The sequence below is a fragment of the Hemicordylus capensis genome, chromosome 5 (assembly GCF_027244095.1).
Source record: "Hemicordylus capensis ecotype Gifberg chromosome 5, rHemCap1.1.pri, whole genome shotgun sequence".
Lineage (NCBI taxonomy): Eukaryota > Metazoa > Chordata > Lepidosauria > Squamata > Cordylidae > Hemicordylus > Hemicordylus capensis.
Genome location: NC_069661.1, coordinates 78,422,612 through 78,438,848, shown reverse-complemented (window position 1 = coordinate 78,438,848; position 16,237 = coordinate 78,422,612). Strand labels below are relative to the sequence as shown.

Here is a 16,237-nt window from a genome sequence, read left to right as displayed (position 1 = left end):
GGGGAAACATGATAGAGTTCTATAAAATCATGCATGGTGTGGAGAGAGAGAAATTCTTCTCCCTCTCACATAACATTAGAACCAGGGGTCATCCCATGAAATTGATTGCCAGGAAATCTAGAACCAACTAACGGAAGCACTTTTTTACACAAGGCATAATCTACTTGTGGAATTCTCTGCCTCAAGATGTGGTGACAGCCAACAACCTGGATGGCTTTAAGAAGGGTTTGGATAACTTCATGGAGGAGAGGTCTATCAATGGCTACTAGTCGGAGGGCCGTGGGCCACCTCCAGCCTCAAAGGCAGGATGCCTCTGAGTACCAGTTGCAGGGGAGTAACAGCAGGAGAGAGGGCATGCCCTCAACTCCTACTGTAGGCTTCCAGTGGCATCTGGTGGGCCACTGTGTGAAACAGCATGCTGGACTAGATGGGCCTTGGACCTGATCCAGCAGGGCTGTTCTTATGTTCTTATTACTATATTACTCCTATATTTAAAGTATTATATTAAAAGAACTACACTGGCTACCAAAATACAAGGTGCTGGTTATAACCTATAAAACCCTAAACAGGTTAGGCCCTGGGTATTTAAGAGAACGACATCTTCACTATGAGCTCCTCCATCCTTTGAGATCATCTGGAGAGGTTCATCTGCAGTTGCCACCAACCCATATGGTGGCAGCTCAGGGATGGGCATTCTCTACTGCTGCCCCAAAACTTTGGAATGCACTCCCTGCTTCTATAAGAGCCTCCCCATCTCTGACAGCTTTTAATAAATCTTTAAAGACACATTTATTCATCCAAGCTTTTAACTAGAATTGTGGTTAAAAGTGTTTTAATCCTTGTCTAATTTGTTTTATGGTGTTGTGGACCACCCAGAAATGAAAGCTGATTGGCTGGGCGGCGGAGGCGCCTGATTGGCTGAGGTGCACCCAGGAGGATTGGTCGCTGTGGTGGTGGCGGACCAGCCGCAGAGGCCAGAGGCGGCAGCAGGCCCAGCCCGCCCGCGGAGGCAAGGCCCGGAAGAAGGGAAATAAAATGGGGGGGGGGGGGAGAGAAGTGGTGGTGGAGAGGAGAGGCAGCTGGGCCCAGCACAGGCTGGCCGTGGTTAGGAAGTGGAGACAGAGGCATAAGGTGGGGGGGGAGAGGTAACCACCGGCCCCAAAGAGTGCACAGATGCTCTGTGCGGGGTCAGCTAGTATAAACATAAATACACACACACTCTATCTAATCTAATCTATCTATTTCCAAATCAATCAGGGTAGCAGGGGCATAAGTACTATTAGGCAAGTGGAGACAGTCGTCTCCCACTGCCTCAAGGGGCCACCCAGAGGCACGTCACATTACTCCCTCCCCACCCATGTTGTACCCCCTATGAATTATGTTGAGTTTCTTGGAGATTGGCAGTACCAGAGAGTTTAAAAAACCTAGATTCATTGTGAACTAGATATTCACCGTATTCATAATGGGGATGTGAGTGTGAATGCACTATATATTGTGAAGTGTGTTTGTGTGTGTACATCAGGGAGGGGCCCATTTTAAAATCTTGTCTCTGAGCCCACTCCAACCTTGCTACTCCCCTGCAGGGGAGTATTATTACAAGATAAACATTCTTCAACCCCAATCCAGTATAGCGGTATAGAAAGTGGTATAGAAATCGAATAAGTAAGTAAGTAAGTAAGTAAATAAATAAATATTAAAAATCCAGCTAAAGTTCGTTATCAGTAAGTCCCACTGAAAACAAATTAGACTAGAGATTTAAATTAAACTTGTTTCATTGGCTTCAACAAAATTTAGCCATGACTAACTTTAGCTAGATCAGGACCTTGTAGTGAGAGAACAAGACCATACAGAAAGCTAGAAGCAGCTCCTTTGAAATGGAAAAAAAGAATGAGACAGGGCTTCAGCAAAATCTTCTGTTGTCTAACTATATTATGTTGAAGGGGATGATTAGCATGGGGGTCAGCAAGTGGAGGCCATAGGGCCAAGACTGGCCTCCTACCAAGTACCAGCTGGCTGCACAAATGCTAACCTAGAAGCAAGAGAGGTATAATTGATGACCCAGGGACCGAAATAACATTTCCAAAACCGTTACACTGACAGTATTTTGAAGGTGATTTTAAGGGTCCCTAAGTCTTATGTCTCAGTAGGCAGCTTTTCTGTGTCTAATAACTTATAAAGTACTATGCTGTAAATTACAAAATGCAGCCCTTGGCACTCAAGTTCAGGGCAGCTTTATTATTATGAGATTACCATGAGATCTGATAAACTATTATAATCTTCTCTTATAAACACTTTATTAAACATCATACTATCTCAAATCCAGGAATGCTGTACAAACACGGCCATATTTCGTCATTAAAAAATGAAGTATGATTAGCGTCTATGAAGAGCAATAACCATAATATAAACAAGATAATCCTTGGATAAACAGCACTGGGCGCAGTGAGATCAAAAGTGCAGAAAGGCAGAGAAAAGATTGTTGACAATTTCCCTGCATTATTTATACTGGCTTAATCACAATTTTAATTGCAATATTTTCTGAAAGAACTTCTTGGCCTGCTTCAGTTGAGAGAAACCTCCTGGGACATGTCCCACTGATTAACAGATGTAATCATTACAATCTCTTGTGGTTTTTTTCACATAGTACTTGATTTCAATGGACGGTACTTTCAGCACATAACTGTTCTATATCTTGCACAAATTTTATCATAAAGCAGACCTTAAATTTATAGTCATATACTCTAAATTGCTTAATGTAGGCTTATTTTTTCCCTTAACACATGACTTGCCATTTTGTACACCCAGATTGGGATATTAAGGAGTTTGTTTCTTGCAGCCTGATAGGGCAATTCTAACCTTCAGTAATAATTTGGAGGGGGCAGATTCTTACTGATGCGTAATTTATCTATAATAGAAATGAGCAATCTTATGTAGGTAGCACCAATCATTGCAAGTCTTAAAATTAAAAAAGGAAAATTATTGACCTGTCCAAGTGCAATTAAGGACATTTTTGCACAACTCTCTTTTAAATAAATCTAAATGTGCTTTGCTCCCCACACTATCTATCTATCTATCTGTCTACACACACACACACCATTTTCAAATTTGCAAAAAAAAATTCCATTGCTTTTTTAAAAAAAATAATAAATGAAATGCAATTATGCATTTTACATCGCATCTAGATTGACTGTTAAGAAAGTTGCAAGCCTCAGTTGTAGATCTGGAGGACTGAACCCTTAGCCAAATATCGCAGTGACTGGAATCCAGGAGGACTGGAAGACAGTGATTCAGTCTGAGTAATATAAATGACTTTGACATCTTGTAGAATTGTCTCAGAATTTCATACAGCATTGAAATGTTGCTAGCAATGCTGTTCTTCCAGCTTCCAGGAACTCCTCTCGTTTGTGTTTGAGTCTTCAGGCTTGGAGATCTCACTCTTGACGTGCTCAGAAGCCTCACAACATCCTGAGCTTTCCATTTGTGGCACATGGGGACAGGTCACTTAGTTGACAGCAGGCCAGTCGCCTCTAGATTTGGCTCCAAACAAGCAAATTGGAAAGGGGAGCAGATGCACACCCTCACTGTGCTGGGACACAAGTAGACCCCAGAAGTTAACTAAAGCAGGTTAACTTTCTGCCAAGGCCACTCTGCACTCAGAGTCAACCTGCTTCGGCCCCTCTCCTCCTTTTGCAAAGAAGAGCAGCAAGCTAATGTGCCAATTAACTCAGCAGAAAGAACACAGATAAGGCTTGCGGAGGGAAATTTTCCCCCTTACAAAAGAGGTTGAGTCAGCACTAAGGACCTAGAGATGCACCCATTAAAAGTACCGATTGAATTATTGGATTATTATTGGCAAATGTCCTCTTCTCACATCTATGCACTCTGTTTTCATGACAAAAAAGCCTTGGCATGCCTCGGCAATTCCCATATTGTTACACTCAGGAAGCGCGAATGGAATCCTTGCTGATTCCACCTAACACACCTTTCAACAAAAAAGGTAAATTGGAATGTTCTGCCAGGACATGAATTGGGGTATATCTAGCCCCAATTCCATGGTCCAGTGTGCTCTTTGCATACCAGCAACCTTGGAGTCACCAGCTGTGTGGGCAATTTACTGTTCACAGGCCACCATGTCAGGCTCTGTTGAGTTCTTCGTACCCCTCCCCGGATTGGCTTTCTTGCCCAGCCTGATCTGCCCAGTCTTCCTCGCCAACATAGGAAGCTGGTTCCATGGAGGAAGCACCCTCCTGGATTCACCTCTAGCAACTAACCCCTCCAACCTTCTCGCCCCTACCGCTGACTGAGCTGTCCCTGAGGAATGAGGTCCTTTGGTTGTTCCAGGAGCCCTGAGGTCTCTTCATCCAGATCAGGGGATACGAACATTTGCCCCTCACTGGGCTCATCTCTATCCCTATTCCTTTTTCCTAAATCCGGCTGCCTCCCTCTCTAAAAAGCCTCTTTCTCTTGCCCACCTGGGAATTTATACAATTAGGAATTCAAGCTAAAACACCTCATTGCAGTTAAATGTATTTTTAATAATAATGTTGATTTAACCACACATTTCTTTCCACTGTACCCCTGCTTCCAATGAAGACTTTCTTTTGATTTCAAAACTTAAACCTTCGCTCAGTCCAGTCATTTCCTGGGTTCACAACTTTGCGCAAATTTAATCTGATGAGGAACTGTCCTTTCTGAGCTAATTTTCCCCACACAAGCCCAAACACAAATTTAGGGATGTTCACCAATCGCTCCGGGGCAGTTTCATAAACAGCCTGAGCACATTTATCCTGACAGTTAAACCAATATCTGGTGTGTATCCTCAAGCATTTATTGTAACATTCTTACACTTCACTATTAAAGACGACATTCTGGTGATGACATAGAAACATGAGAAAGTCTGTGTACTTTAGGCCTGTTGTGCTCTTTCCAAATATAGCCACACTAGTAATCTTCAGACAGAGGACTTTTGAAAAGGAATATGAACTTGCTAGAGAGAAGAAGCTGGATTGCTTTATAAGATGTCCTACCATTGTTTGACTCAGGGTGGGTAAGCACCTAAGAACCATTCCAGGAAACCTTGGCCACTGAGTTATTAGCATCCTTTGGAGTAACTCTAGAAGCATCACCTTCTTTCAGCATTTTGGGTCTGAATTGCAAATTTCAATATCAAGTTTTGTGAGCAGGTTCACTTGGACAGACAAGTCAAGAACCCTGCTCTTTATCTGATGGGGCTAATAACTGGTGGAGGGCTCCAAATTAGTGGTGTGTTCAAATGACAGTTCCCAAATTGCCAGCTTCAGCTATAAAACCTTGTTAAATTTCTTCTAGCTTTCCCCCCCTTTATATATGGTCTGATCCCTTTCTTTGCTTTTAAAACCTGATGTTCACTATACAATTATACAGAGTGGCTTTAACATCTACAGTAATTCTGAGCTACCTAACACTTTTGTTTTGTTTGTTGTTTTGGTCAATATATCTTAAAGCAGAATAAATCACTGATTGTCATTATAGAGTGTAATGGGCAGGTAACTGATTTCGTAATTTGTTCTTGGTACAAACATTTGAATTGTTACCAGCACCTGGTAAAAGCACCTGGACTTCTGAATAAGAGATGATAGCAAATAAAGACTTGGAAAGGATATACTCACAAATTAAAGTATAGCAAATCATTCATGTTCTAGAGTGGATATGATGCAATTATGCCTATCTTTGCCATGACTACTCTTGTGTATGTTTCATAGAATGTCAGAAGCATTAGTGACCGCAACAAATATTCCCAAGCTTTTCATTCACAGAACTGAAGGAATGGAATGCTAGTATTACATCTTTGTAGGAAACTCTCATAGAGACAGCAGAGACATACAAATTAGAACTTAGATGAGTTGGTATAGCTAGTGCTATGAAGAGATAACCAAGAACCAGAGGTTTGTCCATAGTAATGGCCAAAATCAGATTTTAATAGATCAGATTGTGTAACTGGCACAGAAATATTATTCCAGATTTTGAAAACATCTGGAACTGGCAGGGCAACCTATGATATTAGTAAATATATATGCACCTAATAGGGACTCTGGACCTCTTTCATGAAGTTTTTTCTGCTCTAATTGACATGATCTATCCACATCCCAGGTTTGTAGGAGAAGAATTTAATGATGTATTTTATCCTCTCTCAGAAAGAAACCTGTTAAAAATAGAAAGGCAATTCTTAGAATACATGTACAACTTCGAGAGATATTGTATCTAGATTACTTCTATTATATATAGATTAGACCTAGATCTATGATATATCACAGCCAGAAGTGCAAAATTATACTTTTATTTCTCCTCTTTATGAGTATAGTTTTAGATTTTTTCCCCTCTAACATGACTACTATAACAGGTCCCATTACCATAACATAATGAGATTTCTCATTAGCTATCATAGAATCCACACTCAGAATACCTCTGAAACAACAGAACCCTGTACCCCATGGGTTAGAAACCCATGGGGGGTGGTTAGCACCCTGTGTGCACTACACTACCACTCGCTCTGGGCCACCCCAGCAACCCCCAAGTGCAGTTATGGGGCTGCTGAAAGCTCCCAAAAGCCTTAAAAACGCGTAAACTTTAACAATTCCAAAAAAATCAGCCCTCTGCCCAAATCCTTTGAAAAAATTCAGGTAGCTTCCTTGACCCTACCTGGCACTACCACCAACCCCACACTGCTCTAGGCCACCCCTTTGCCCCCCGCGTGAAGCTATCCATTTGCTGACACCTCAATGCTTCTCTATGGGGGAAAACCTTACAGATGCGTAAACTTCAACAATTCCCCCAAAATCAGCCCTCTGCCCCATCACTCTGAAATCGGGGTGGTAACCTCCACCCATTAGGCACTACCACCCCACCCCACCCTTTTTGCTCAGATCCCACTCTATGCCCCCAAACTGCCCCAAAGACACTAAAACTTCAAAAATTTCCCCAAAATCAGCCCTTTGCCTAATTCCCCTGAAATTTGGATGATAGCCTCCAACCATTAGGCACTACCACCCCACCCCACTGTTTTGCCCCTGGGACCCAAAATGTGGGCTGACATCACTTCAGACCTTTTTGCATTCAAATCAATGGATGCAAAAAGGCGGGAAATTCAAAGAGATGTCATTTCCGAATCACCCGAATTTTTCGGGCCCAAAATTCGGGTGATTCGGTTCCGCCCCGAAAAATATCGGGGGACATCGGGGGTGATTCGGTTCGGACCCGAATCACCCGAAATTGCTCGTTTCGGGCACAGATCGTTCTGTGCCCGAAATTTTTTGCACATCCCTACAGTTAAGCTTTGAAATATTATACCTCTCCACACCTAGAAAGTAATAATCAAATGCTAAGACCACATATCAACATAGAGAAGTCATTCACACAGTCAAAAACTGTGTTCTACCCATATCTGGGAGCTCCAAATTTTCAGCTGTGTGGAAGCAAGGTAAGAGGAAAACCTGGGTAGAAGTGATTGTGTAGAAGCAAGGTAGGAGGAAAAAGATACCCAGGTCTTCCTCCTACCTTGCTTCCACCATACAACTGAAAATGGGAAGTACATGCAGCTCCCAAACCTGGGTAGAACACAGTTTTTTATTGTGAGAACGACCTCACTGTATTATCATAGAATAGCGTTTTGATTTTATATACACAAGAAAAAACTATTTAAAAACAGGTGAAAAGATCAACAAGCTCCTAATCTTTTGCTTTAATTAGCAAAATAGCTCTCACTCTAGAAATTAATTTCAAGGTAAGGGCCAAAGATATACCAAATTCAAGAACATTTTGCACAAATTAGACAATTTAATATGCCTTTATACCAGGCACAAATTGATTCCTCTCAGGAAGATTTCCAGCGATTCTTTAACAATCCTGATGTTCCAACACTAGACCAGAGAGGAACGGAGGCCTTGGTGACACAGCACCTGTAACAGAATTAGAAACAGACAGTGTCATTACAAATGTAAAGTCCAAATGTAATGGCTTTCATGTAATGTAATGGCTTTCATGCTAGATAGTACAAACTATTTCAGAGTGAGTTGCGTTGCATGGCTAAAACATTTTAAACTGCCATTGGGTTGCCTTCATCTATGTTAGAGGCTAGAATCTTTGAAATACTTTGAAATAAGCCAGAGAAAGATATGACAGTTTTGCCAGTTAGAGAACTACTTCCTTGTAATTTGTGGGTTTTAAAATATTATCCACCATCTTAACCATAAGATTGCAAGAACTCTTACTATCCTTAATCCATCCTGATCATGTGGGTCTTCTATGAATGAGACTAAGATACGATCACATCTGCCTAATGTATATATCAGTAAAAACTGCAGGCTCAGATCCTCAAGGTATAGTTTTGTTAAACTATACCTGGAGTAAGTGAGCCTTCACAGTTTGTAGATAAGGCCTTAGATAAAGCTTTTTCAGTTTTTCACTTGGAAAAATCTGGCCTCCCACAGCAATTTATGTAATGGATAAAATTATTTTACAGTGCAAATATCTACAGGTTATCAGTTAGTAGGCATATCATCAGACCCATTCCCATTATATAGAACACGGTTCCCAACCTTGAGTCCCCAGACACTGTTGGGCTACACATCCCCAGCCACAGAGTCAGCCAGCCAGCTAGTCAGGGACAAAAACAACTAGGGCGGCTCCTGTGCTTTTCACAGGAGGTTTGATCTACCAAACTCAACAGGTGAAATTCTTCATGGCATAGAGTTAAACAATTTTGTTACAGATCAGACTCTCCTTGGGACTGGTTCAAATGCTAGCAATTGAACCCATATTATTCGGCGAACATTTTGACCAATATATTATATCTTCTGTTTGTTTGTTTTTTAATTGTAATCATTATAATAAATCCAAAACTGTGGTTGCTAGAGTGATTAGATAGATAGATAGATAGATAGATAGATAGATAGATAGATAGATAGATAGATAGATAGACAGATAGACAGATAGATAGATAGATAGATAGCACTGGCAACTGGTGAAGCCTGCTAATGGCAGTGGGACGGGGGTGGTGGTGAGAGCAACAAGATACAACTTGAAATAAAAGCAAATTCACTCATCTGCAGCACCCGGCATCCTACAGGAACTGGCAGTGCCCAACTCAGCATCTCACAGGGAGGATTGCCCCACCCCACCCCTGCTGCCTCTGTGCATGCACAGATATCATTTGAGGGGTCAGCACAGCAAAACATGGCAAATCCCATGGGATGCTGGGTCAGGCACCACTGGTCCCTCTAGGATGCTGGGTGCTGGCAGCAGGTGAGTTTGCTTTCATTTAAAGTTGCATCCTACTACCCTCATTGCCCCACCCTGCTTCCCCACCATAGCAGGCTTCACCATCCGCCACTGGCAGACAGACAGACACTCTTGATTTATCTTGGTGAAACACAGAGTAGTATTTAGTAGCATCATTGCCTGGGGAATCCTACCACATAATTTGCACTTGGATCATTGGTTCCTGACACATCAAAATTCTATAGCAAGAAACACCAATACATTCACATTTAAAACATACTATTAAGCCATATGAAGCAATTAAGAATTTTTTTAAAATGCAAAACTGAGTCATTTATAAGTGGCTGCAGACAGAGTAGCCTGATATACAATGAAAAGAATTCACAAAGAAAATTAAAAGAGGGTCCTTGATTAACAGCCACAAGAAATACGTGACATATACGTTAAAAGGAGGTAAAGATGTCTTGATGGGTTTTGTTCAAGTGCAGGTTCTGGCTGATCACAAGTCAAACTGACAATGATCCTGGGGAAGGGGCAAACATTGCTCTCTTCCTTGAAATGAATGACTTGATTTATCAGCATGGGTCAGCACTTTTCTCTGCAATGTACCTACTTTGGGTTTATAGAACACTGTGGAATGGATTGTGTTAGGGTGGGTCTAGCACTTAAAGCTGCCAGCCTTTTTTTTAAAAGCTCCTCTTCCTTTAGTATCTTGGCATAACAAGCAAAATGTTGAACATACTCCCCAACACTAAATTTCAATCCTACAATTACACAAGTGTCCCAATTTAAAAGGTCACATAAAACATTAAAGTCGAATGTGACACTAAAGTTCCATTAATATTATTTAAAACTGTAATGTATCTGCTTTAGTATCTTTATTAAGGGACCTGCTGCCTGCCTGTCCAATGCATACAGCCTAATGTTCACACAGCAGAACACTCTGGGAATCCCATTACCTACAAAGGTATTAGGAAAGTGATCCCAGCTGAAAGCATTTATCCAATTCCAATTGTTGTTTGAACAACTAAACCATTAAAGGGAGCTGCATCACTTCCCTGGCTACTGTTTTAAATAATGCAGTGGCTGTTTAGAGTCAAACCTTGCATTATGAAAAGCTGGTCTTATTTGCGGAGATTATTCCCATCTTGAAATCTTCATATCTAAAAATATATTTACATGACTGAAAGAAGGTCAGACTTTAGAAGTGGCCTTCTAAACACAGAATGGTTATAGAATGTGTTTTGTTGCTTTGGGATAACAGTTCATGTCTGTGAAATTTCAGGAAAGACTTTACAAACATTTTGTTAAAGATACCAGACCAGTTCTAAACACTACAGCAGACATCAACCCCACCGATTTCAACCTGCATCATTTCTATGGAATGCCTTTATGAATGGGGTACAAGACATTTTGCCCCAAATATGAGGCTGCTTTTATTTATTTTATACATTTATACCTGCCTTTGACTATATTATTTTCCTCAAACAGCTTACAGATTTATAGTTTCCCCAAGGTGCCTTTTCAGCACTATTAAAGTCAAACATAGGATCATATTTAAAATCATTCTTCAGCTGCGATTCATAAATGACTTAAACAAATGTATTTCGATGTGCAAGCATAAATGACATGCCTCGTCACATTTATGGGCAAGGAAGTTCCATTGAAATCGATGGTACTTAATGTATATAGGACTGAAATACCAGTCCCACTGTAAACCTTTCCAGGCCTAAACAAAGTAGAATTGCTTTCTTCTTCCAACCCCCACATGGCTTCTGTGCACTAAACAATTGTAGACAGGGAGCAATTCAACAGGTGGAGCACTGCATCACTATGCCAAGAAAGGCCTGTAACGGTTAAAGGGACAAGAATCCTATAGCAATGCCTGGCTACTTGAGAACCATTCAAACGTTTGGAAATGTTAGCTCCTTGCCCATGGCCTGCTAATCATGTCATGTGCCACTGCTACCACGTGTGGGATTTGGCTTTTGGCATGCCACTGTAAATGTGGGGCTTTTTGTGCAGATGTTGGACGAGGGTGTGTGTGCAGGGAGAGGCATAACAGTAGCTGCAATTTGCTACAAGTAGGAAGGCAATTAGGACAGCTGGCTCCTATGTGCTCATATAATATATGGGAATCAGTCCTATCCTAACCTACCTCACAGGATTGTTGTGAGGACAGACATAACCATGTACACTGCTCTGGGCTCCTTGGAGGAAGAGCAGGATATAAATGTAAAAAATAAATATAAACAAATAAAATAAAAAGTAATAAAAATAAATATATATGTAAATTTCTTTTAAAGGATATTTTAAGAGGGACTGAGGGTAACTGTGCCATCTGAAGCAATTTTGGAATCACACCCTTTGGGCCTAATACAGATTTGAGTTAAAACGGAATATTGAGATGCTCGTCCCCGAGGTTCTATTGAAAGGGTTCCCTTCCCAGCCTTGGATAGCAATAGCACTTAGCAATAGCAATAGCACTTACATTTATATACCGCTCTATAGCTGGAGCTCTCTAAGCGGTTTACAATGATTTAGCATATTGCCCCCAACATTCTGGGTACTCATTTTACTGACCTCGGAAGGATGGAAGGCTGAGTCAACCTTGAGCCCCTGGTCAGGATCGAACTTGTAACCTTCTGGTTACAGGGCGGCAGTTTTTACCACTGCGCCACCAGGAGCTCTGGTGGATAGCCAGATGTTTTTGGACTACAGCTCTATAGCTCCATGACTTTGGCCCGCTGTGGCTGGGGCTGATGGGAGTTGCAGTTCCAACAGCTGAGAACCCAACCTTGAGAACCCCTGTTCTATACGGCCACAGGTACTGTATCTAACTACTTTGACTTAAGTGGAGGCTGCTCCTCAGTGTGATGATCAAGTTCAAGTGTATTGCTCTTGGGCATCAGCCAAAACAAAAATCTCAAGTATAATTCCAAGCATAAAAAGAAAGAACAGTTATAACAAAAACAGCTTAAACGAAGGAAGAATTGTTTATAATCAGCACAAAAACCAATTTTCTTAACCAGAGTGTAAATATTGCATTACCATATAATTAAATAGACGTCCTCTAGGTAACAACGTAGGTGGCAATAAGGGGGAGATGGGAACAAGCACCTCCTAACAAAGAGCTTGCCATAGACAGAGAGAGCACAGTTCTCCATGGGCTAACTTCCATTTATATTTAAGATAGAAGCATCAATGTGAAATCCAAGGCTATTTTTCTTTCAGAAATCTAAAATGTAGACAATTTGCACCCCTCTTAAATACACTTTGCCCCTTCAGAGCCCATCCCTTTTTTTGCAGGGGGGGGGCTGTGCAGCCACTGTTAACAAGGAATTACATGAGTATCAAAATAGTTGTCTCACTGTTTTGTTATAGATACAGCGAAAATTGCCACTTCTGTGGAATCCACATTGCTGTTTGCCAGCTGGAAGTCTATTTTCCCCCCAGTCTGACCAGTGTTCATCTAATAATGGGGAAGAAAAGAAGCTGCAGAATTGTGCCATTTGCAATAACCTCTGAAATCAGGACATTTGAATAAGTCTGAATTTGTTCTGTTAAACAGAGTTTTGGAAGTCTGTCCTCAGACAAACACATTAATTTATTCCAGTGCTTGAAAGATACAAATGAACCTCATTTCCACAGGTAATATTCTAGTTTCAGATCTAAAAGTGTGAGTTTCAGATCCAAGGTATGCTGCTCAGATCACACCCAATAAGACTTTTATAGTCTTCTGAAAAAATTCAAAATCCAGTGACCCATATACTGCCTCCCTCTTGCCAGAAAGATTCTGGGGTACAATCTGGCTTGTAGGGGAGGGGAACTGCATGTCCCTTTCCTTCAAAACCTCAGAACACCAGGAGCTACAATTTAAACTAGATACAAAATGTTTGGGGCTTTACACAAAAAAGATTGGGAGACTATTTAAAACAAGTGATTTAAGTGTAGGTGTTTTGGGGGACAGGACATTTCTTCCAGCTAGTATTTGGAGAACTGGGGGAGGGGGGTGTCCAATTACTGCCTTCTTTAAAAGATCACAGAAACAACTCATCATTTTAAGTGGCAGTAAAGGTAAAGTGTGCCGTCAAGTCGATTTCGACTCCTGGCGCCCATAGAGCCCTGTGGTTTTCTTTGGTAGAATACAGGAAGGGTTTGCCATTGCCTCTTCCCACATAGTATGAGATGATGCCTTTCAGCATCTTCCTCTATCGCTGCTGCCTGATATAGTACCAGCAGGGATTTGAACTGGCAACCTTCTGCTTGTTAGTCAAGCATTTTCCTGCTGTGTCACTTAAGGCAGTACACTAGCATTAATTGTACAGAGTTTTCCTTGGAAAACAAAAGAACTGTCTTAGTTCTTGCTTGGAGGGGGGGGAAGAGAGAGAGATACAAATGTTCAGAAAAAACACCAACAGTAATGAAGCTACATGAATTCAAGCTAGTTCTAAATATAAACTGAAAGACTTCATGCCCAATCATTTGTTCAGGACTGGAGTTAAAGGTAATAAAGCTGCAATTAGCACAATTCTTGTGGAATAAACTCTCTGGAACTACTGGGACAACAGCATTAGCAAGTGGGTTTAGAACTACAGTGTTGCTAGTTTTATTTGTGTGGACTTGTATCTCTTTATTAAGCATCAGTTCAGTGTCTCAAATCCACTCTCACTATCAGCTTTGTTAAGGAAAACAGACCTTCAAAAACACAGCCTCCTACCCACCCACCCACTCCTCTGCCAAAAAAACCACAATGGCGTTCTACAACTAAGGCATTACAGGCCCTTGCTTTCGCTACCGACAGTACACTCCATTCCTGGAAACAACATGTCCTAGAAATGCCAGAGTGCTTTTTTAGATTCTCCAAATGCTCTCCACATGTTTCTACTCACGTTATTTCTGTCCATCCTCTTACGACTGAGATGCTAACACAAGGATCTAATTAAAAATGGTGAGTGTAGCTCCCTAGCAGATGAAAGGTGCATGGCAGGCACAGCCACTGTGATCGATAAAGCCTGAAGCAGCACCACAGAGAGGTGGAGCGTTCCATGGGGCCCAGTTGGGGTTTGGGCCTGACTGGGGCTCTTCAGTAGGTGAGATGAAAGAGCTGAAGTCTACAGTAAAGGCTACAAGGTGTGTAGAGGCTGAGCTATGAATTAAGCCAGCTCGAGTCTCACCTCTGCTATGAACTCACTAGGTGGTCTTAGGCAGGCCTTTCCCTCACAGGTGCCCATCTGCATTATGGGCATAATAATATTTAGGTGACAGTGTAGTTGTAAGGATTACAAGATAATACCTGTAAAGTGCTTTGATCTTTCAAAAGTGCTATACAAATGCTAAGCATGATTAAGTATGGTTCATGAGCATGGCCTTTTCCAGGACCTAATATTTATCTGAAAGAGCTCACAGTGGTTCAATACCACTCTTCTACATCCATTTCTTTCTTGGGTTCAACTTGGATATCTCACCCTTTTCAACTCTGACAGGCAGACTTGCCATTTAAGGGGCTGAGAGCCCTACCCTTTTCCCTTGAAACGCAAATTCTGCCTTTGTTTTGATCAAGATCACCTTTACTGAGACTTCCTAAGCAACATCAAAGGCAGTTAAAACTATCAAAGAAATGAGCTGTGATTGATCAAGGCAAAACACTTTGTATCATAGCTCAGCTCTTTGCAAGCAAAATTACTTTGCATTAGGAAACACCACGCAGCTTCTTTGTCCAGCTAATTGGTCTCTACACTGAAAGTGAGCTATGCTGCCAAGTGCTTTGCTTGGATGTAGAACATGCAGCTATTACACAGCAAACAATTTTGTATTTTGTATGACAGACATAAGAACATAAGAACAGCCCTGCTGGATCAGGCCCAAGGCCCATCTAGTCCAGCATCCTGTTTCGCACAGTGGCCCACCAGATGCCGCTGGAAGCCACAGACAGGAGTTGAGGGTGTGCCCTCTCTCCTGCCATTACTCCCCTGCAACTGGTACTCAGAGGCATCCTGCCTTTGAGGCTGGAGGTGGCCCACAGCCCTCTGACTATTAGCCATTGATAGACAAGCAAGCAAAGTGCGGATTAGGAATTGTATTAGATCTAGAACCTTGGGCATTCCAGACATCTATGCGCCTTGTTGAGTTTTGCTGAGTAATGACACTAGCCAGGGGAATGTAGCACATGAATCAGTTCAGTTCCTATGTATCTTGCAGGTGTGTCAGATATGCTCAACACACCTGCCAGAAAGATTGAGGCTGCAGCAAATGTCTATGATGTTTTAAAAAGAGAACAATTTCTCCCCTCTGTGCAACCTCTTTGTATGTCCCAATACTACTACAACACTAGGATATGAAGAACTAAACCTGGTGAAGTTTTCCCTTCAACACAACTCTGAAAGGTAGACACCCTGGCCATGGTGGAGCTTTGCAATCTCCGTTGTGGGTTGGGATGGGTCGCAGCTATGTCAAAGCTGATAGTGATTGTTTTCTTGGAAAAGTGGTATCAGGGCCTAAGGCTACCTTGAAACCACACTCCTTTATCTGCAAGATCTCTCTCCATTCTCCTTTTTGAAATGAAAGAAAGGAACTTCTCCTATGCTCAGAGGCATTTTTCTTGGTGGTTACTTTATATATTCTAGGGCTGAATCCTAACATTGACAACATTCCAGGGCCAAATCCTTGCTCAAATGAAGCTTGGCTCAAATTAGGCTCTTTTATGCCCATCCAAGGTGTTTTGTTTTGTTTTGTTTTGTTTTTTTGCGATCAGGATTTGCAGTCCATCACCTTCAAGGATCAAACAAAAGTTCATTGATTTCCACTGTATAAAGAGGAGTCATTACATAGGCACTAAAATGGGCTGGGAGCAACCAATGTGAGAGCCAATCTGGTGAATATAGACAGAGTGTAAAATTTGGTCTGCGGAGACCTCAGTTTAAATTCCCCCTCAACTGAAATTCACTTTGGGCTAGTTGCGCTGTTTAACTTTCCTCACAGG

General features: G+C 41.7%; 1 long non-coding RNA gene across 2 annotated transcripts in view; it reads right to left on the bottom strand.

Moving 5' to 3' along the window:
• Window positions 1-5,925: 5,925 nt before the first annotated feature.
• The window catches only part of LOC128328196 (uncharacterized), a 28,815-nt gene continuing 18,503 nt past the window's right edge, over window positions 5,926-16,237 (bottom strand). For both annotated transcript variants that reach the window (XR_008309072.1, XR_008309073.1), the window contains exons 4-5: window positions 7,830-7,934; window positions 5,926-6,181 (exon numbers count right to left, since the gene is read on the bottom strand). This is a non-coding gene — a long non-coding RNA (uncharacterized LOC128328196). The remainder of the gene's footprint in view (window positions 6,182-7,829; window positions 7,935-16,237) is intronic.